Raw genomic sequence first — 22,214 nt, 5'->3', positions numbered from 1 at the left:
CCGATAGATGTTAGCTACTTTCTCGTACGCCTCTTGAAGGGTCGACACACTGAAGCCGGCTAAGAACCGCTGAAGGTCTCTATTCAACCCACCAATAAATCTTGTCAGTTTGCACCGATCATTCGCTGCCAAATCCGGAGCGTAGGCAGCCAATTCATTAAAACGCGTGAAGAATTCTTCCACCGTCATATTGCCCTGCACCAAGGCACTAAACTCATCCTCTTTTGCTCTCTGAATGTACGGAGGATAAAAGCGCGCCCTTATCATCATCTTGAATGCCTCTCACGGTAATCCAACCAAATTGCTCCCGGAAGCCTTCTCATTATTCCACCACTTCTTGGCTAGTCCTTCTAAATAATATGCAACTATCATCGTCTTCTCTCCTTCCGGGCATCTCACCACCTCAAATATAGTCTCCAAACGATCCAACCATTCTCCCAAAATAGTCGGGTCCGATTGACCCATGAAAGTCGGAGGACTATGACGTAACACCGCATCCATAGCACTCCGGGGCTGCTGATTGAACTGTCCCATAAACTGACGAAAGATCTCCAATGTCGGGTCTAACGGTCGAATGGGATTCTGAATTGGAGGCTCGGGGTTTTGGGATTGCCTACTCTCAACCTCTTCATCGGAATCAGGTGCCACTGGTGGCTGACGAGCACGCCTAGGGGGCATCTTGCTAATTGAGACTAGACCTAATAAGCTCCAATTAGTCTGATAGTATGAACAATACACATAAACACATGGAATAAACATAAAATGCAATGCATGCCATGAATGCACCCAAACCCGACTAAGCCCATGATCTAATTGCTTTTAGAAATTTTGAAATCTTCAAGTTTTATTAACCAAGAAGCATGAGCCTTTAACCTAGGCTCTGATACCAACTGTAACACCCCGGCCGGCTCAAACCGGAGCATCACCGCCACGCCACACCGGAAGACTCGTTCATCAACCAACGAGTCCTACGTTGTGGCGCTAAGGCTTAAATAATAAATACCAACAAGTTATAGGGACTTAGAATTAAAGCGCACCGGTTTATCATTTAAATAAATAAAGTTCGAATAAAAAACATAAATTGGAAATAGTTCAAAAGGCATTAGTCTAAACACAATCAATGAATTTCAAAAAAATTTAGAAGGTAAGGTAGTTCTAATTCCCCCCGATGGATCATATGACGTGAATGCATCACTTAGGCATAACGGAAGCATAATCACCTACAAAAAGGATCGTAAGAAGAGGGTCAACACAACGGTTGAGTAAGCGCAATTAATCAAAGATAAATTAATACGGTATAATGCCACAAAATCATTTGAAGAAGATAGTTGAATAAAATGACACGTATCACATAAGGGGAACTCACACACACGAGTCTTTTAGCGCCTCCCTTATACCTCATTTTCATTCTCAAATAGTAACGATGAGCACATCACGAAGAACTCCACTAGGCCTTAATCAAGGCCGGCTCGACCTGGTTTTCCAACCTTATTACTTCGTATGACACGTCACATAATTTCACATAACAACATAGGGTCATAACCCTCAAAGGAAAATCCGCAATGTGTACATAAGTGTTCGAAATCCAAAGTACACATAAATCAATTTATTATTAGTTTGCGAGAGGCGCCATAAGGCCCACAACCCTCTAGTCTCCAATATAACATACCAAGAGGGGATTGTACGCAATTCATCCCTCCATCACGGATGATGGTCTAAAGACCTTTCCATCGTGAATGACGGGCACCTCGGAATCACCCAAAAAGGGAACCCGCCATCTCGATCCCTCAACCTAGCGCATTCGGGATCTAGTTCAAGGTTAGCTAGTTATCCTAAATACCGGTATACCTTCACGTGTTTGCAAGGCACAGAGGTGGAAGGCTATGTCTTATCATCCAAACAATCGACGAGTTGATCGGACTCGACGGGTAGTTTCAATTACCAATTTGACCAAATACTCAACATGCTCTTAGGCAAATTTCAAAAAGAGTGTTTTAAACTCAAAATATTCCAATTGTCAACATTTAACCATGCAAAGTAGAATATTAGACCCAACAAGTTCTAAAAATATTTCGCCAAATAAACATTCGAAAAATATTTCAATCACAGTAGGCATGGTCTAATTCCAAAAATCATAATATTTAAATATAATCGTAAATCTTTTTCCAAAAACCATAACTAGGTTAGGGCAAAACTAGGGTTTCAAACTCATCCCATAAATTCCACGATTTTCAATTTAGAATCCAATAATAATCTTCACATAAACATTATAATCAACTTTCTAGAAGAAATTGGCAAAAGCTAACATTTTTAGGGCAAACCCATTTGACAAGAATATTGAAAAAGATATAAATAGAAGGGTGTAGGGATTAGAACATATCAATCTATCTAAGATTAATCCCACTTACCTCAAGAGAAGAGACAAAAAAGAAGAATTTTGGAGAAGAAGAATCCCCAAGGAAGAAGGAGGGCTGGCGCGGCGGCGGCGTGCGTGATGGCTGCTGCTGCTGCTTTTCTTTTTTTTTTTTTTTATTTTATTCTTTTATTTAACATAAAATACTTAACCTTTTATTAATTAGTTTATTCTACTTTGGCCCAAACTCAATTTTTACTTCTAATTTAAACCCAACTCTTTAATTTATTACACTAAAAGACCAAAATAAATTATGCCCAAAATGAAATTTGTCCGACTCCGGCAAACTTCCGGCGATTATTTTACGGGGTATTACACAACCCCAACTTTAATAATATAATTAATTAGAAATACTTCATCAAGATGATTATTTTATTATTATTTTTTTCTTTTTTAATTTTTTTTTTGGATTTTTCCTTTATATATATATATATACACCTTCACTACCCATAATCAATCCTGCATACTATGAGTTATTCGTACCCAAATTTCGTTTCTAACTAGTGCCAAAGAAATAAAGTGCATCACAACATGAACTTAAAGTAATTCTTTCCAACATAGGATTCAAATCGGAGAAGCTTAATCAAAAGAAGGGTATGAGGCTAAAAAACAATTTATTATAAAAGAAAAAATAGCCTAAGAAGATTCAAATGGGCTAATTAGGAGAATATATTGTGTTGGGTAATAATAGGGTTACCTAATGCCCTTATCATTTTCAAAACACAAGATTCGATAGTTGCAAGTTCAACATGCATAATCACTCAAGTTCTAGGTCAATTGAGCACTACAAATCACACATTAAATAAATTTCCAAAAGCTTGAATATATCCAATTTATTTTCTAATGTAACTTTTGGAACATAGACTCAAATTCTCACAGGGTTAAAATGTCGACTTGAATCAACACATCTCAAATCCAATACCATCAATCATGCCAAACTAACCTATCACACAAACCACATTTGACTCACTTCAGACTAATCTAAAAAATATACAAAGGAACAACAAATCAGGAATAAAAGTAGCACAAAATGAAAAAATTTGTCCAAACATTTTGCATAACTCTCTCCCCACACCTAAACCATATATTATCCTCAATGTAAAGAAACCAATAAAAGAAGAGAGGGACTTCCTTGGAGTCCGTAGGGCGTGGAGTAGTTGGGAGTTTCGCCAACGCCTCTTCATTTGATCGTCCGTTATTTTTAGGGAGGCTTAAAAATAACTAACCAACGCAAGCTACTCCAAAAAGTGGGTAATTCATAATCCAACTAAACTAGTCAAATGCCTCGCAATTCACAATCAAACAACTAAAATATCATGCCCACAAAATTCTTATAGAACCTTCAAAGCACTAAAGTGAACAACTAACAATTTTCGCACAAAATGAGCAATTGCAGCAATGAAAACACTAATAATCAAGATTCAGCACAATTCAATTTTCAATTTAAGCATGCCAAAAGCGCTAAATTAAAACAAGGTGTCTATGCAAGAGAACGATGATTAAATCAATGAAATAAGGATTGCACAAAACATTCGTAGGAAAAAGTCCAATAAATCGAGTTCAATTCCCAAATACCAGTAACAATAACCATAGACATATTATCCCAAATTGGAAAATTGGAAGTATTAGAAAATAGGAATGAATAGGTGGTACCCAATCCAAGAATGAAGATCGGCGTTGACTAGAGGCGGCATAGGGCTGTTCGGCGGCGGCTGGAACAGGTCCGGATGGGCGCGACTGGCAAAGGCAAGCAGAGGCGAGGCAAGGGGTGGCGTCTAGTTCAACACAGGCGGCGCAGTTGAGTAGCAGGGACCGGCGAAGTGGCGGCCTGGGAGGGGAATTGCGGCGGAGATCGTTGTCTGGAGGAGAACTGGACGGCGGTTGCACTCGCGGAAGGGAGGGCGGTCCGGCGCGATTTGGAGTCGGGGAAGACGAGAACGACGCGGCGGAGAGGGAGGGGAAGGAGGAAGAAGAAGAACAAAGAAAGAAGAAGGAGAAGATCACGGCGATGGAGAGAGAGAGAAAGAGAGAGAGAATGAGGGAGAGAGGCTTCCACCTTCTCCAACCGTGGAGGTTTTTCTTATTTTATTTTTCAGATTGGGGAGAAACAAATTGTTATAATTCACCCTCCAGTTTTGTAGAATACATTCGTTAATACATCTTTTTATTTTTAATACAATTATCTATTTATTTATAAAATTATTTATTTATTTATATAGTTATTTAGTTATTTTTTAATATTATCTATTTATTTATTTATCTATTTTTTTATATTTATTAATTTTTTAATTTTTTAAATATCATCAAAAATTTTATATTTTTATTTATTTTATTTATTTTGTTTTGTTTTAAACTTATATTTTATATATTTTATTTATTTTATTTTTGTTACTTTTAATTTTATTATTTTTTATAGTAAATTATTTAGAGAATAATTTTTAATTTTACAAAAATAGAGGGTATGATTGGAGAAGAGACATGCAAAAATAGAAGGGTATGGTTGAAAATAGGTTACTATATGAGACCCTGCAAAAATGGAGAAATGTAATGTAGATCATGCAAAAATAGAGTTATGGGTTAAAGATGGTCTTAGGATTTAGGATTTATGATTTTTTTTTTATCTTTTTTATTTATTTTGGGGATTTAGGATTAAAATTGGATAGGGCATTAAGGGATAAGGTGGTGACTAAATACTATCTCTCATTCTGGAATTTGGATAGGTAAAAAATGTTGGGTAAAAAAAAAAAAAATGGTATGCGATGTGCCAATTAGTCATGACCATGACTAAAAGTCACCTCTTGGTTTGAATTTGTTTTGGAGGGGTTAAGAAAGTCGATGCGCTTTCGTCAAGAACCAATGATTATTTTCCAAAAGACCTACACAAAACTAAACAAAATCATCAAAATTATTATTAGCATTAAAATAATAAAAGAAAAAACAAAGATTAAAATTAAAGAAAGCAATTAAATAGTTTTTGATTGTCTCTAAAAAAGCATTTTTCTTTATAGTCTTTGAGCTAGACTTCGTCTCGCATCAATTCTAAACATCAAAATCGGGCAAGGGTGCCGACTTTATAGGACCAAGTGAGGGTCTTTCGTGGTGTAATTTGAAGCGATGTCTATTGGCCACATACTTTTACTTCGTCTTAAAATTTTGATTCTCCTTGTGGCACTTTTTTGCAGCCAACAATGGTGATCCCTTGGGAATCCAACTCAACTTTTCGACAATTTTTTTTCTTACTCGTTGTCATCTCTACAGTTGATTTTTTCTCTAACTGCTTTGTCAACAAGTTTTTTGTTTATTCTCGTCACCAAATTCATAAGTTCCCTGCACCAAAGAATTAATAATTTTAATTGCATATAACGATTCAGATTCAACAGGACATTTGATGGGATTAAAAATATTGAAATGAAATTCTTCTCCATCAAACTCCAAGCTGAGTGTGTCTTTTTTAATATCTATCTTCACTCCTGCAGTGCACATAAAAGGTCTTCCTAACAAAAGAGGCGGTCGATTAAAGCAGTGTGCATCATGCATATCCAGAATATAAAAATCAACATGAAAAATTAAGTCATTCACTTGAACTAGTACATCTTCTATCATACCATTAGGATAAACATTGGTTCGATCAACAAGTTAAATAATAATTTTTGTTTCTTTTAGAGACCCTAGATTTAAAGAGTCATATATTGATAATGGCATGACATTAATAGCAGCTCCTAGATCTAGCATAGCCTTAGTTATCTTAGTTTTTCCAATCTTACAAGAGATAGAAAACATACCTGGATCACCTGTTTTATGTGTTACCGTTCTTTTGAGAACAAAAAAAAATGTTCTCACCCGCTATAATGTACTCATCCCCTCGCAATTTTCTTTTGTTGGTGCACAGTTCTTTCAAAAATTTTGCATACTTGGGGATTTGGTTGATAGCTTTCAAGAGCTGGATATTAAGTTCCACCTTCTTGAATATCTTCATCATCTCTTTTCGCTTGTTTGCCTTTTGTGGTTTTCTCAACCTATTAGGGAAAGGAGCCGATTTAGTTTCAGTAGGAAGAACAAAATTAGGATGTACCTTTTCATGCAGCTTCATTTCCAATCTCATTTTCAATTTCCCCTTCGTTGTGCTCCTTTGAGATAGGAGTTGGACCATCCATATGCTTCCCACTACGAAGTGTTATAGCACTCATATTCTTTGGATTAGGTCGGGAAGGACATTCAATCATCGTATTACTGCAGATATAATGCGCTGACATTTGCTGGATTTGGCTCAGGCTGAGCGGGCCACTTTCCTCTTTCACGTAGTTGTCTTACCTCCTCTGACACTTGATTGATCTGACCTTGTAATTTGTCAACAGTCGATCTCATCTCTTGTTGGAACTTTTTCCTCTCTTGTTAAAACTGCAGGGTAGTGGTAGCCATAGACTTTACCAACTCTTCAAAAGACGGACTAGAGTTGCTTGTGGGTGCTTGGGGGGGCTGTTTTTCATAGAAATGAAGTTGTTATATCTACTGCATAGCTCTGAATAGGTGAGGAGCATTACTTTGCTGTGCATTTCCATAGCACAGGTTCGGATGATCTCTCCAGTCTAGATTGTAGGTGTTGGAGTACGGGTTGGACACTGGAGGTCCATTCACACCATAGTTTGCAGCGTTTACATCCATTGCATAGCCTTCTTGGAGGGTCGGGCATGCATCCGTAGGGTCGCCTGCACTTGTGCATATTCCACATACTTTGACCTGGACACTCGAGTTTGATTTTTCCACGACCATCTTGCGAACAAAGCTCGTCAACTCAGAAAGTTGTTGCATTGATTGGATAGAATGGTCGTTAGTGTTTCCGCTTATCTGTCCAACATGCCTGGAACCAAACTGTTGTGTGTTTTCAGCCATCCTCGAAATAAGATCCCAAGCTTGTGCTTGTGTTTTATTCACTAGAGCTCCACCACTTGCAGTGTCGATGATGTTTCTGTCCATCAATGAAAAACCATCATAAAAATATTGAATCAATAATTGTAGAGGAATTTGATGTTGTGGACATTTAATGATAAGCTTATTAAATCACTCCCAATATTCATGGAGTGTTTCATCTGATTATTGCTTGATGCCACATATCTCCTTTCTCAAAATCGCAGCTCTGGAAGCCGGAAAGTACTCTCCAAAAATTTCTTCTTCATGTCATTCCACGTGTCGATGCTTCCAGATGGGAGATAGTAGAGCCAATCCTTTACAAGATCCTTGAGTGAGAATGGGAAGACTCTGAGTTTGATCTGTTCTTCAGTAACACCTGGTGGTTTCATGCTTGAGCACACCACGTCGAACTCTTGCAAGTGTTTGTGAGATTCTTCGCCTGCAAGTCCATAAAAAGAAGGTAGTAAATGAATTAAACCAGATTTCAGTTCAAAAGCAATAGTGTTATTCAAAGTTGCAAAGTTAATGCATATGGGCTGCTGCGTCAACTTGGGAGTAGCCAACTCCTTTAGAGTGCCGGTATCCTCAGCCATGACAGTCTCTTGATCACTTTCAAAGTCGCTAGAGCTAGAGATTCTAAGGTGGTTTAAATAATCGGCCAGCTTTGCAACTTGAGCAGCTTTTGTTTGTTTGGCTTCATTTTACAACTTTCACTCAACCTTCTCGATCTCAAGATTAAATATCAGTTCACCTGTATGAGAAGAACACGGCGTAAACATGAGGATATATGAAAATAAAACAAATAAATAACACAAAAGAGTAAAACAAAGCGCCAATCCCCGACAACGGCGCCAAAACTTGACAGGTCGCACAGTCAATCAAATAATTCATCTACTTTGTGATCACAATTTAATGTAATACAAGGGAAGAGATCGTCTCCACAGGGATTGTGTGATTCACTCTTTCGTGCTCTAGTGTAGTAAATAAAGAGGGGATTTTCTTGTATTATCTAATGAAGATAAAATAACAAATCAATTAAATTAAGGGAGAACTAGCTATTAAGAGGATGTCTGACTCAATGGATGATGCAGTTATGACACTTGCATTTTATCATTAATTTAATAAAGTTAGTTCTTATTAAAGTATCAATAAATTGATTATAGTTATCAACAAGCTCTCACAACCAATTTTTTCTTACAGTGTATAATTAAGGTACGACCGTTAACTATTTTTGATTAAGCTAACAAACCTAGGTACGCCCATAGGAAATATTGCCTAATCGCATTCTAATTTATAAAAATCCAATTCAAAACAATTACTACCTAAGATGAGCAATTAGATTTGATTGCCTAACCCCCGGGAATGGACTATTCAATCTGGTTGTCACTTATTCAAGTGTGAATACAATTACGGATATCCTACCTGAATTGACTCTAGATTATCAAACTAATTTAAATATCGGTACCAAAATATCCAATCAATCTAACAATCACAAACGCTATTATCAAAATTAGACAAATATTGCTAATTAAAAAAGAACTTATATAAAGAAAGTCAAGAATCTCAAAAATATAAGAACCAAAACATTATCATCCCTCAAACCATAAAAATATCTACTCCACTATCAAATAGCAAAGAACAATAAGAAAAGATAAAGTCATAGTCGATAGGAAAAATCTGTTGATTTGCTCTTGCGCGATCTGTGAATTTGTTAGTCTCCTGCTCCTGTGCGTATTTGCTTTTGGTAGTTCTCCTCTTTCTTTGTCTGTGTCTCCACCTTCTCTTATTTAATTTTTGGCCTCATTATTTTGTAGCTGGCTTTTGGGCCTTTAATTAATTTTTCATGTCAAGAGGGTGTAGTTAGTCATGGCCATGACTAACTAGGTGGTGAAAATCTGAAATTTTCTTTACTTTTTCTGCCAATTACGCCAAATTTGATATTTGCCCTCTGTATACAACAAATAAACAATACACATAAATTAGGTAGAACCCAATCAAAATCAATCATATATCGCATATAATATGAACATTTAAGGCATGCGATTTCTAGCTATCACTAGGACGACATGAAGCTGTTCAAGGAGGAACTAGCAGACCCGGTATAAGTGGTATCAAAGCCAGGTTTTGAGGGATGGAGACCAACAAGTCTGATGCTGAGTTCGATGTTGAAAACCAGGTCCCGAGACTGAACCGAAGGAACGTGAGGGACAAGTTTGCGGATATCATAGGATCATTCGATAACAGGTTGGCCAGGGTGGAGCTGACCGTCGGGGATCATCATGACAAGCTCAACAAGGTGGAGCAACGCATCTGCAAACTCGAGGGCAGCGAGTTGCACGAAGGGATACTGACCTCGATCGATGCCAAGAGGGAGGAGTCCCGGAAGCGGGAACTGACGACGATGGAGCTTACCCAGGCGTTGAAGACCGATGTAGTCGCTCTAAGGGAGACTGTGGTGATATGCAAGGTCCAGATTATAAGGATCGAGAAATCTAAGGTTTTGGAACCTTCATCTGTGCATGAGGAGTTGACAACGATGATGGTAGCGCAAGCCGAACTCCAGGCGAGGAGACCGATTGGGGTTGCCTCGGCAGCGCTGAAGGGGAATATACCGTGCCCGGAGAGTTGTGCCGAGGAGCGGAAGGCTCGAGTTGTGGACGATATTCTTTAAGATATGGAGAAATACTTTAAGGATTCTAACATCATGGGAGACGAAGCTAAAATCTGGATGGCATCTTGGTACCTAAAGGGCTTGGCCTGTACTTGGTGGAGACGGAACAAGGAATGCATGGCGATGTAGGAGGCATCACGATATGGAGAATCTTCAAGAGTGAACTGAAGGAAGAATTTGCACCAGCCGATGCACATGAAGAGGTCTGGTGCTCGATTCGTCGATTAGAGCATCGAGATGGTCACTTGAAGGAGTACAATGAAAAGTTCTCCAATCTATTGTTGGAGGTTCCAAATATGTCCCCTAAGGAGACATTGTTGACGTTCTTGGAGGGCCTGAGGCCGTGGGCCAAGTTGAGGATTAAGGAGAAGCTCCCTTCAAAGGTCACAAAGGCAATTAGGTACGCTCTATGGCTACTTGAGGTGGAGCAGAAGAAGCCAAGTAACGACGACAAGTCACAGAGAGTTAATGAAGGCAGAAGTGGGGGAGACAAACCTGGTAGACTCCACAGGTTAGTGATACTGGAAAGGCTTGGAAACAACCCGCGACTAGGTTTGGGTGCTTTGTCTGTAGAGGCAAGGATCACTATGTGAGGGATTGTTCAAGTCGAGGAGGCATTATGGTGATGGATGAACAACCGGAGGCAACAGAAAGCCGGGTGGCCTACACAAGGTCGGCCCTTGCGAGTACCCTTAGAGGAAGGATGCTCGTTAATGTGTGGATAGATGGAGTCTTGGTGACGTGCTTAATTGATGTGACCATCATGACGGAATCAGACCCAATCATAATTCCTCCTGGACCAATCACTAGGAGCCGAGCCCGTAAATTTCAATTGGCAATAACAAAGTGTGCCAAACTTCAAATGGATGCCACCGCTGAACTCTACACCGACGATCAAAATAAACCATGCATTCTTCTGGAAATTGGACCACAAGTCCCAAGGACCATAAGGCCAGGAGCACCTTACAAGGCATTGGACCTCCCCTAAATTACTATCCCTAATTGAAGGGATCCCATGAATCAATATCCCCTGAATGAAGGAATTCCATAGATCAAGGGATTACCAATAATCATGGGATTGCCATGAATTATGGGTCAATAATACTAAATAAGGCTAATTATAATAACTATTCCCTATATGATTTTATTTCCTTTAAGAGTGTACTTTCTTGTTTTTAAATTTTCATGGTTCCTCTATAAAAGGACCCATGATTATCATTGTAAGATTATTCATTCCACAAAGAGATTTTATAAACTGGTTTTTTTTCAAGAGCGATTCTTGTGCATTTTTGAAGTGTAATCTTGAGTGATTCGGTTACAGCTTCATATCCCCAAATCGAGTTGTTTCGAGTGATTTGAAACAAGTCGTGGCCTCTGGAATAGTCCTGGAACTATTCTTGCCTTAGCTTGTATTGTCAGCTTGTTTAGAGGATTGTGATACGTGAGCTTGATCTCTCGTGTTGCCTTCCCGACTACCTCTCAATTCAAGAGAGTCCAGTTTATCTCCATTAATATAGATATATATATATATAGCCATCCATCCCTTACTCTATCCAAATCTACAATATTCTTGTTACTTATTCTTGTGGAATTCGATCCGAACTGTCATCCTTGGCAAGTTCACATCATCTGGTATCAGAGCTAGTTGATACAATCTCTTGATTGATATCACGGTTCATATTTGAAAAAAAAAACAATAAAAAGGGCAAAAAAAAATCCGAAAAAAAAAATAATACAAAAAAAAAGTTGAAAAAAAAAAGACTTTAGAATATTTTGTTTCCTTTTCTACATAACATTAATATATTTCTATATATTCTTATCCCTTTTCTCTTTTTCCATACATTTTTTTTCTCTTAATTTTCTTTATTTAATATTTTCATTTCCATTATCCATATCCACTTCTTTCCAAAAACAAAAAATGTTTATAATATTTCTCCTATTTTTATTCGATTATCTAAAGGTCTAATTACTTGTGATTTTTACTTGAAATTTCTTGATTTGGGAATTGCATTGGGTCGTTGACCAATTTTATTTAAGTGAGTTAAACACATGCGGAGTGAAAGAGTGTTTGTGGTGAGATCATTACATACCGGAGAGCGCGATTCAAGAGAGGAGAAACTTGTGAGAGGATATACCCTTGTTATTTTACATTTTTTCTTTGATGGCAGGTGAAGGACACCCAGACGAGCGCCCTAATCCTCAAATCGCAGCGCTATCCAAAGCATTGGAAGCACGATTCACGAAGCAACTTACTGACGAGATGGACACCGTACACTCAATGTTGGCTGATCTTGCTCAATCTATTCGGGAATTGACAATTGAGCGACAGCAGGGCCGACCCGCCCCCGACGCTAGTCGATCTGCAAGGCGGAATCCTATATACCGAGGTAGGGAAGACGCTTCTGAAAATTTTGATGAAGAATGGGAGCCACCCCCTCCAAATAGAGACAACCGAAATCAAGATCCTATGAGGAACTTGAAGATCAGCATTCCTTCTTTCAATGGGAATTCTGACCCGGATGTTTATCTTGATTGGGAGAGGAAGATGGAGTTGATTCGAGATTGCTCTACATATGATGATGAGCAATGGACGAGAATTTCTGTAATGGAGTTCACCCACTATGCCCTTAATTGGTGGGAACAACTAAGTACGAAATGAAGGCGAGAAGGGAAGGCCCGGATCACCACATGGGATGGGCTCAAAAAGGCTTTGAGGAAACGATTCGTACCATCCTGGTATAGGAGGGAGCTACACGAACGAGTTCAACAAATGTCTCAAGGTAATAGAAGTGTAGAGGAGTATTACAAAGAGCTTGAGACAGCCATGATGCGGGCTGATATTGTGGAGGATCCTGAAGCAACCATGGCTCGATTCATGAGTGGAATCAACCGAGATTTGAGGGATACTCTAGAGCTACACCCGTATGTTGACTTGTCGGAATTGCTCCAACGTGCGATTTTATTGAAGAAACAACGCAAGCGAAAGGGGCGAGCGGATTCTTTCCATCGACCACCACCCCGGTCTACCCAAACTATCCTGGAGCCCCGAGGTATCCCGAATACTAACGTCAATAAATTTTCTAATGTTGACAAGGGAAAAAGTGTTGCGCATGTTGGCACAACTCGAAACCCACAAAAGGAATATGTCCATAGCAAGAATCCCCGAAACTGTGAAATTACCTGTTTTCGGTGTCAAGGGAAATGGCACTATGCCTCTGAGTGCCCGAACAAGAAGGCCATGATCTTGACGGATGCGGGTGAAGCCATCACCGACGATGAAGGAGATGTAGATGGTGAGCAAATTCTTGAATGTGAGGAAAGTACTGTTGAAGAAGATGATGAATACTCCAAAATCACGGTGGTAACTCTGCGGTCTCTTAGTACATTTCAAAAGGAGGAACCAACCCAAATGCAAAGAGAGAACATCTTCCAATGTCGTTGCAAAATCGAAGGCAAGATTTGCAGCATGATAATTGATAAAAAAAGCTGCACCAATGTGGTTAGTGAGACATTGGTCAAAAAGTTGAACCTTGTCACCAAGCCCCATCCGCGACCCTATCGATTGCAGTGGTTGACCAATAATGGGGAACTACGAGTAAATAAACAAGTTGAGGTAACCTTCCGAATTCGTGGTTATATGGACCAGGTTGTATGCGATGTTGTGCCAATGCAGGCTTGCCACATACTACTTGGACGGCCTTGGCAATTTGATCGCAATGTCACCTACTTTGGGAAGGAAAATACTTTTACGCTCACACATGAGGGCAAAAAGATCACTTTGACTCCCCTTACCCCCCAAGAAGCCCACACGGATCAGGAAGTGATACAAAAAAACCATGTTCAAGAAATGATGGCTATGGAGAACGTCTCAAAATCAGCGGGAACTCAAAGCTCCATATAAGAGGCAGACATAAATTCCATGGCAAGTTCGTCTACGACCGCTCCATCACGAGTTCCAAGAGTGATCCCCTCAAAAAAACGAGAGAAAAGTAAGGGAGTACCTACCAAAGATACCCTTTCCCAAATGGGGAGGAACAGTGACTAGGCCATATTTCTCACTCGAAAGGATATTAGATCCATTGGAGAGGATGAGAGTGATAGGATTTACATTTTGCTTTGTAAGTTTAATCTCCTTACAGCTTATGATTTGCAATCTAACCTGCCTCCAGAGTTCTATCCTATTTTGCAGGAATTTTCTGATGTATTACCCAAGGAACTACCAAACGAGTTGCCCCCAGTCCGTGGTATTGAACATCAGATTGATTTCATACTAGCGCTCAATTGCCAAATAGGCCGGCATATAGGGCCAACCCAGATGAGACCAAAGAGATCCAAAGGCAAATCCAAGACTTGTTAGATAAAGGCTGGGTGCGTGAGAGCCTTATTCCATGTTCTGTACCGGTACTCCTCGTTCCAAAGAAGGATGGTAAGTGGCGTATGTGTGTAGATTGTAGAGCAATAAATACAATTACTATTAAGTATAGACATCATATTCCTAGATTAGATGATATGCTTGATGAACTTCAGGGTGCTGCTCCTTTTACAAAAATTGATCTTAAAAGTGGTTACCATCAGATAAGAATGAGAGAAGGAGATGAGTGGAACTGCTTTCAAAACTAAGCTAGGGCTGTATGAGTGGACTGTCATGCCTTTTGCCTTAACTAATGCCCCTAGTACCTTTATAAGATTGATGAATCATGTTCTTAGACCTTGCATAGGAAGGTTTGTGGTTGTTTACTTTGATGACATCTTGATCTATAGTAAGGACTTATCTGCACACATTGAGCATGTGAGAGAAGTGTACACTTTATTGCGGCAGAACAAACTTTATGCAAATGTTGAAAAATGTGCATTTTGTGTTTCTAGTTGTCTATTCCTTGGCTATGTTGTTAGCGCACAGGGAATACAAGTTGATGAGGAGAAGATCAGAGCCATCCAGGAGTGGCCTGTCCCTACTACTGTTCGTGAAGTTCGTAGTTTCCATGGCTTTGCGGGATTCTACCGAAGGTTTATTCGTGATTTCAGCACTATTGCAGCCCCTCTCACTGTTGTTATTCGCAAGGATGAACTGCTTAGTTGGGGAGAAGCGCAACAACAAGCCTTCGACAAGCTAAAATATTTGTTAACTCATGCCCCAATTCTTAAACTCCCGAACTTTGAACTAACATTTGAACTTGAATGTGATGCTTCAGGTGTGGGTATTGGAGCCGTTCTAATGCAAAATCGCCAACCTATTGCATACTTCAGCGAGAAGCTAGGTGGCGCAACCTTGAACTACCCAACTTACGACAAGGAGTTATATGCCTTGGTTCGTGCACTTCAGGTATGGCAACATTATCCTTTGCCAAAGGAATTTGTTATCCACTCAGATCACGAGTCCCTTAAGCATATAAAAACTCAGGCTAAACTAAATAAGAGGCATGCCAGATGGATTTCTTTTATTGATACATTCCCTTATGTGATAAAATATAAGAAGGGAAAGGATAACGTCGTAGCTGACGCACTTTCTAAACGCACTCACATTCTTACTATTTTGACTTCTCAATTGCTAGAGTTTTTACAGGTAAAATCATTGTATGCAAATGACAAAGATTTTTCTGACATCTTCAATAAGTGTGCCAACACTGGATTTAAAGATTTCTATTTGCATGAGGGCTACTTGTATAAGGCTAACCAGTTGTGTATTCCACAAGGTTCGACTCGAACTGTTTTAACTCACGAAGTCCATGAAGGTGGACTCATGGGGCATTTTGGAGCCACCAAAACTCTTAAACTTTTGCAGGAAAAATTTTATTGGCCAGGGATGCGTGTGGACGTGGAACAACACATTACATGTTGCATTACATGTAGACAAGCCAAATCCACAACGCTACCACATGGTTTATATAAGCCCCTGCTGATAGTTAGAAATCGCATGCGTTTTATATTCATATCATATGCGATAATTGGGTGATTTTGATTGGATTCTACCTAATTTATATGTAAATTGTTTATTTGCTCTGTGCAGAGGGCAAATATTAAATTTGATATAATTGGCAGAAAAAAGAAATAAAATTAATTAAAGGCCCAAAAGCCCATCTACAAATAATTAGGGCAAACATTAAATAAAATGAGGGATCACACGTTTCAAAAAGGGAGAGGACGGCTAGGGCAGAAACGCACAGGAGCAGGAGACTGACAGATTCATAGATCGCGCAGGAGCAAATCGACAGAGAGGATTTCCCCCTCCCACTATGACTTCATTTTTCTCTTTTGTTCTTTCTCGTACAGGTGAACTGATATTTAATCTTGAGATCGAGAAGGTTGAGCGAAAGCTACGAAAGGAAGCCAAGCAACAAAAAGCTGCTCAGGTTGCGAAGCTGGCAGAATCTTTAAACCACCTCAAAATCTCTAGCTCTAGCGACTCTGAAAGTGATCAAGAGACTGTCATGGCTGAGGATACCCGCACTTTAAGGGAGTTGGCTGCTCCCGACTTGGCGTAGCAGCCCTTATGAATTAACTTTCCAACTCTGAATAACACTATTGCTTTTGAACTGAAATCTGGATTAATTCATTTATTGCCTTCTTTTCATGGACTTGCAGGTGAAGAACCTCATAAACACTTGCAAGAGTTCGACGTGGTGTGCTCCAGCATGAAACCACCAGGTGTTACTGACGAACAGATCAAACTCAGAGCCTTCCCATTCTCACTCAAAGATGCTGCAAAGGATTGGCTCTACTATCTCCCACCTGGAAGCATCGACATGTGGAACGACATGAAAAAGAAATTTTTGGAGAAGTACTTTCCAGCTTCCAGAGCTGCGATCCTGAGAAAGGAGATATGTGGTATCAAACAACAATCAGGTGAAACGCTCCATGAATATTGTGAGCGATTTAATAAGCTTATCATTAAATGTCCACAACATCAAATTCCCCCTCAACTATTGATTCAATATTTTTATGATGGTTTATCATTGATGGACAGGAACATCATCGACGCTGCAAGTGGTGGAGCTCTAGTAAATAAGACGCCGGCACAAGCTTAGGATCTTATTGCGAGGATGGCTGAAAACACGCAGCAATTTGGTTCAAGGGATGTTGGACAGATGAGCGGAAACAACAGTGACCATGCCATTCAATCGATGCAACAACAACTTTCTGAGTTGACGAGCTTTGTTCGCAAGATGGTCGTGGAAAAATCCAACCCGAGTGTCCAGGTCAAGGTGTGTGGAATATGCACGAGTGCAGGACACCCTACAGATGCATGTCCGACCCTCCAAGAAGAATGTGCAGCGGATGTGAACACTGCAAACTACGGTATAAATAGACCTCCAGCGTACAATCCATACTCCAACACCTACAATCCAGGCTGGAGAGATCATCCGAACTTGCGTTATGGAAACGCACAGCAGGGTAATGCTCATCAACCATTTGGAGCTATGCAGCAGATGCAACAACCTCGTTTCTATGAGAAACAGCCGCCCCAAGCACCCACAAGCAACTCCAGTCCATCTTTGGAAGACTTGGTGAAGTCTATGGCTACCAGTACCCTGCAATTCCAACAAGAGATGAAGTCAACTGTCGAAAAATTACAAGGTCAGATCAATCAAGTGTCAGAGGAGGTGAAACAGCTACGTGAAAGAGGAAAGTGGCCTGCTCAGCCTGAGCCAAATCCAGCAAATATCAGCGTCATCACTATCTGCAGTGATACGATGATTGAATGTTCCTCACGGCCTAATCCAAGGAATACGAGTGCTATAACTCTTCGTAGCGAAAAGGAATTGGAAGGTCCACCTCCTATCTCAAGGGAACAGAATGAGGATCAGATTGAGATGGAGATTGAAAAAGAAGCTGAACTTCACGAAAAGGTACTTCCTGACTCTGTTCCTCCTACTGAAACTAAATCAGCTCCTTTTCCTGACAGGTTGAAGAAACCACAAAAGGCAAACAAACGAAAAGAGATGATGGAAATATTCAAGAAGGTAGAACTTAATATCCCGCTCCTGGAGGCTATCAACCAAATCCCCAAGTACGCAAAGTTTTTGAAAGAACTGTGCACCAACAAAAGAAAATTGCGAGGGGACGAGCATATTATAGCGGGTGAGAACGTTTATGTTGTTATCAAAAGAAAGGTACCACCTAAAACAGGTGATCCAGGTATGTTTTCTATCCCTTGTAAGATTGGAAAAACTGAGATAACTAAGGCTATGCTAGATCTAGGAGCTGCTATTAATGTCATGCCTCGATCAATATACGACTCTTTAAATCTAGGGCCTCTAAAAGAAACAGGAATTATTATTCAACTTGCTGATCGAACCCATGCTTATCCCGATGGTATGATAGAAGATGTACTAGTTCAAGTGAATGAATTGATTTTTCCTGTTGATTTTTATATTCTGGATATGCATGATGCGCATTGCTCTAATCCACCGCCTCTTTTGTTAGGAAGACCTTTTATGTGCACTGCAAGAACAAAAATAGACGTTAAAAAGGGCACACTCAGCTTGGAGTTTGATGGAGAAGAATTTCATTTCAATATTTTTAATCCCATCAAATGTCCTGTTGAATCTGAATTGTTATATGCAATTAATGTTATTAATTATGTGGTGCAGGAAACTTGTGAGGTTGGTAATAAGAATAAACGAAGAACTTTGTTGACAAAACAGTTAGAGAAAAGACCAACTGGAGAGAGTAAGAAAAGAAAAAAGATTGTCGAAGAGTGGAGATGGATTCCCAAGGGGTCACCATTGCTGGCAGCAAAAAAATATCATAAGGAGAATCAAAATTCTAAGCCGAAGAAAAAGTGTGTGGCCAATAGACATCGCTTCAAATTATACCATGAGGGACCCTCACTTGATCCTATAAAGTTGGCACCCGTTGCCAATTTCGATGTTCAGAATTGATGCAAGGCGAAGTCTAGCTCAAAGACTATAAAGAAAAGCGCTTTTTGGGAGACAACCCAAAATCATTTAATTGATTTCTTTAATTTTATTTATTTTTATTATTTAATTGCTAATAACACTTTTGATAGTTTTGTTTGGTTTAGTCGCCACCTCCAACCTCCGGCGCCGTCTACTTCTTCCTTCCCTGCTCAGTCATCACCGATCACCACATCCGCTCCTCTAAATGTCTTGCGTTGGTTAGTTGTTTTCGCAGGACTAAGGAGAACTTCAAGCCTCCCTAAAAATCACGATCAAATGAAGAGGTGTTAACAAAGCTCCCAACTACTACACCCCCTATGGACTCCAGGGAAGTTCCTCTCTTCTTTTATTGCTTTCTTTACATTGAGGACAATGCATACTTTAGGTGTGGGGAGAGTTATACAAATTTTTGGGCAAAATTTTCAATTTTTTTGCTACTTTTTATGCCTGATTTGCAGTCTTTTCGCGTGTTTTTGAGATTTGTCTGAAGTGAGTCAAAGGTGGTTTATGTGATAGGTTTGTCTAGCATGACTAATGAGATTTGATTGGTGATATATTGAGTCAAGTCGACGTTTGAACCCTGTGAGAATTTGAGCTATGTTCCAAAGTTACAGTAGAAAATAAATTGCATATATTCAAGCTTTTGGAAAAAAATTTCATGTGTGATTTGTAGTGCTCAATTAGATGACCTAGAACTTGAGTGATTATGCATGTTGAACTTGCAACTATCGGGTCTTGCGTTTTGAAAATGATAAGGGCATTAGGTAACCCATTAAGCCTTTCTTTATTACCCAGCACAATATATTCCTCTAGTTAGCCCATTTGAGCCTTCTTAGCCTATTTTTTCTTTTATAATAAACTTTTTTTTTAGCCTCATACCCTTCTTTTGATTGAGCCTTCTCCGATTTGAACCCTATGTTAGAAAGAATTACTTTAAGTCCATGTTGTGATGCACTTTATTTCTTCGGCACTAGTTAGAAACGAACTTTGGGTACGAATAAGTCATAGTATGAAGGAATAACTGTGGGTAGTGTATATATATATATATATATAGGCAAAAAAAAATCAAAAAATCAAAAATCAAAAAAAAAAACAAGAAATAAAATAAAAAAATTAAAAAAAAACGAAAAAAAAGAAGAAGAAACAAAAAAAAAAATAATAAAATAATTATCTTAATAAAGTATTTTCATTTAATTTCATTATTAAAGTTTGGGTAGTGAATAGAGTAAGGATTTGATTGTTTATGCCGATTTGTTCTTTATGTGCTAGCATCGTGTTCTTATTGTGTTCTTTTATGATATATTTTAGCCCTTGTATATCCTTTTTCCTACCCCGACCATAAGCTCCGTTACAACCCTTATTGAAAGTCCCTTTGATTCTTTATGCTAGATTCGAATATTTTAAGTAAAGGAGATTTGATTTTTACTCAAGCCTATAGGATAATCTTTTGTTGCACTACCTGAGTGTTGAGCCAATTATACATTTAATTCCTTTAGAGAGCATGTGAGAAAACACTTAATCTTGTGAGGTTGACTTGGCTTGATGTGTTAAAAGTCGGATTGAATTGGTTGTGTTGGATCCTCTTGTCATATCGAGTTGCCTGCGATTTCTTTGGCTTATTTCGAATTTATGCTTGCGGACAAGCATGATCTAGGTGTGGGGAGAATTGATAGTTAGAAATCGCATGCGTTTTATATTCATATCATATGCGGTAATTGGGTGATTTTGATTGGATTCTACCTAATTTATATGTAAATTGTTTATTTGCTGTGTGCAGAGGGCAAATATTAAATTTGGCATAATTGGAAGAAAAAAGAAATAAAATTAATTAAAGGCCCAAAAGCCCATCTACAAAATAATTAGGGCAAACATTAAATAAAATGAGGGATCACATGTTTCAAAACGGGAGAGGACGGCTAGGGCAGAAACGCGCAGGAGCAGGAGACTGACAGATTCATAGATCGCGCAGGAGCAAATCGACAGAGAGGATTTCCCCCTCCCACTATGACTTCATCTTTCTCTTTTGTTCTTTGTTATTTAATTATGGAGTAGATACTTTTCTGGTTTGAGGGGTGATAATATTTTGGTTCTTTTGTTTTGGAGATTTTTTATTTTCTTTATAAAAGTTCTTTTTGATTATCAATATTTGTCTAATTCTGAGAATAGCGTTTGTGATTGTTAGATTGATTGAATATTTTGGTACCGATATTTAAATTAGTCTGATAATCTAAAGTCAATTCAAGTAGGATATCCGTAATTGTATTCGCACTTGAATAGGTGACAACCGGGTTGAATAGTTCCTTCCCAGGGGTTAGACAATCAAATCTAATTGATTCTCTTAGGTAGTAATTGTTTTGAATTGGGTTTTTCTAGATTGGAATGTGGTTAGGCAATATTCTTATGGGCACACCTAGGTTTATTTGCTTAATTAGGGGTAGTTAACCGTCGTACCTTAATTACCTACACTGTAAGGAAAAATTGGTTGTCAGAGCTTGTTGATAAACTATAACCAATTTATTGATACTTTAATAAGAATTAATTTAATTGAATTAATGATAGAACACAAGTGCCATAACTGCATCATCCCTTGAGCCAGACATCCCCTTGATAGTCAGTTCCCCTTTAATTTAATTGCTTTGTTATTTTATTTTAATTAGATAATAAAAGAAAAATCCCCATTTATTTACTGCATTAGAACACGAAAGAGTGAATCATACAATCCCTGTGGAGACGATCCCTTCCCCTATATTACATTAAATTGTGATCACGGAGTAGGTGAAATATTTGATTGACCGCGCGACAGGTCACCTGCCTACACCCGACACACCTTGGATAGATTTGAGTATGGACTTCATTTTGGGGCTACCTCGTACAAAAGGAGGTAAGGACTCTATCATGGTTGTTGTCGATAGGTTTTCAAAAATGTCCCACTTTATTCCTTGCAATAAGACGAATGGCGCAATGCATATTGCTAATTTGGTTTTCAAAGAAGTAGTTAGAATGCATGGAATTCCCCGTACAATTGTATCTGATAGGGACACTAAATTCTTAAGCTTTTTCTGGAAAAACTTTTGGGGAAAATTAGGGACAAAACTTCTCTTTTCTACCTCATATCACCCACAGACAGATGGTCAAACGGAAGTAACAAATCGCACCCTAGGCACTCTCCTTAGGTGTATTATCAAAAAGAATTTACGTAGTTGGGAAATTTGTCTCCCTCATGTTGAGTTTACATATAATCGAGCTATCCATATTGCTACTAACATGTCCCCTTTTGAAGTAGTGTACGGCTTCAACCCACTTTCTCCAGTTGACCTATTGC

General features: G+C 38.9%; 2 non-coding genes and 1 pseudogene across 2 annotated transcripts; 2 read left to right on the top strand and 1 right to left on the bottom strand.

The window, feature by feature from the left end:
* Positions 1 to 7,433: 7,433 nt before the first annotated feature.
* On the top strand, positions 7,434 to 7,540 carry LOC127257249 (small nucleolar RNA R71). Its single transcript, XR_007839954.1, has one exon. It is a non-coding gene; the product is annotated as a small nucleolar RNA R71 (small nucleolar RNA).
* Positions 7,541 to 16,498: 8,958 nt separating this feature from the next.
* On the top strand, positions 16,499 to 18,874 carry LOC127256624 (uncharacterized; annotated as a pseudogene).
* Positions 16,796 to 16,902, bottom strand: LOC127257260 (small nucleolar RNA R71). The gene has a single exon (XR_007839956.1). It is a non-coding gene; the product is annotated as a small nucleolar RNA R71 (small nucleolar RNA).
* Positions 18,875 to 22,214: the final 3,340 nt, after the last annotated feature.

Source organism: Andrographis paniculata, unplaced genomic scaffold (assembly GCF_009805555.1).
Source record: "Andrographis paniculata isolate CXL003 unplaced genomic scaffold, ASM980555v1 Contig12END, whole genome shotgun sequence".
Taxonomy (NCBI): Eukaryota; Viridiplantae; Streptophyta; class Magnoliopsida; order Lamiales; family Acanthaceae; genus Andrographis; species Andrographis paniculata.
This window is presented reverse-complemented; position numbering and strand designations above follow the sequence as displayed.